Genomic DNA, 1,478 nt, shown 5'->3' on the forward strand with positions numbered 1-1,478 from the left:
AAAAACACACATACACACACAAAACACACATATACAAATACATGTAGACATTTATGTGTGTATTTATATATGTGTGTGCATGTATGTGTTCATATCAGATTACTTGAACACTTCATATAGATTTCCTAGAGATTATAGACACAGCAAACAAGGAGTAATTTTTATTACTACATTTATCTGTTTATTTGTTTGTTTATTGTGCATGTGGGTGTTTTTTGGGGTCAGATGATAATTTGCTAGATGGAGTCAGTATTCTCCCTCCAACAAGGAAGTCCTGGAGATCAAACTTATGTTACTGGTTTGGTCTCAAGTGACCTTACCTACTGAGTCATTTTTCAGGTTGTGTTACAAAGTTTGGAGGTGTAACCAACTCTGGCAGTCAACTCATGGGAATCCCCCCTGCCTCAACCTTCCAAATACTGGGATTTCATTTGTACATCACCACACCCAAATTAACAAACAATAATTTATGTCATTTTCTTCTGAATATATATGGATTCCTTTTGAGTCAAGCATGTCTCCCGAAATGCCCTTCAGTGTGGGACCATCACTGGAGCCTTGTCAGCCAACAAAGGTTCTCTTACACAAGACTGACTCTCCATGTACCCTCAGCCATAGGTTATCAATATTTCCTCAGACAGAGTTAGGCTTTCTTATCCCTCCTCAGTTCCATGATGCAGTTTCGGGTGGCTTGAGATTAGGTGGGACTTATACATACTCTGATCATGTTGTGAGTTCAAATGAGTAACTGTCCAGCTATCTTGAAAAAAAATAGTACTTTCTTTCACTTTGAAAACTAGCCAGTAGAGATGATCAGATCCAACTATCCCCTAGAAGCTGTGAAGATACCATCATTTGAGTGAGTCAAATAGTATGTGAACTGGGAAAGCTCCCAGGGTCTAAGGTCCAGAGTATGAAATATGAGGAACTCTGTCAGAATCAGGTTACATCAAGATGTCCTGTCATCTAGTCATTTGCTAACTTTTATACATTTGCTTTGTGAATCCTGTAGTGAACCCAAATTTCATTTATTATCGATTATTTAGATTAGACACTTATAAAACAGCAACTTAAAAATCTACAGTAGTCCTGAAATAAACACAATTGTTTTTCACAATATGTAAAGAGAGAATATGTAGACTCAGGCCTCAAAATGTCCATATTCTTTTATTTTTTATATTTATTTATTTATTTACTTATTTGTTTATTTATTTATTTTTTGTCTTTTTGAGACAGGGTCTCCCTGTAGTCCCAGCTGACCGAAACTCACTGTGTAGACCAGGCTGGCCTTGAAATCACAAAGATCCACCTGCCTATGCCTCCCAAGTGCTGGGCATGTGTCACCACTACTGGCCAATATTCTTTTATTTTTAAAAGAAAATATGACAAAGTCGTTGATTATATCTTTTCTCCAAAATAGCTTTCTACACTGCATACTCCATGAGATTTTGGGGGCTGTCATTTTTAAAAGACCACAA

The sequence above is a fragment of the Nannospalax galili genome, unplaced genomic scaffold (assembly GCF_000622305.1).
Source record: "Nannospalax galili isolate Female #2095 unplaced genomic scaffold, S.galili_v1.0 scaffold425, whole genome shotgun sequence".
Taxonomy (NCBI): Eukaryota; Metazoa; Chordata; class Mammalia; order Rodentia; family Spalacidae; genus Nannospalax; species Nannospalax galili.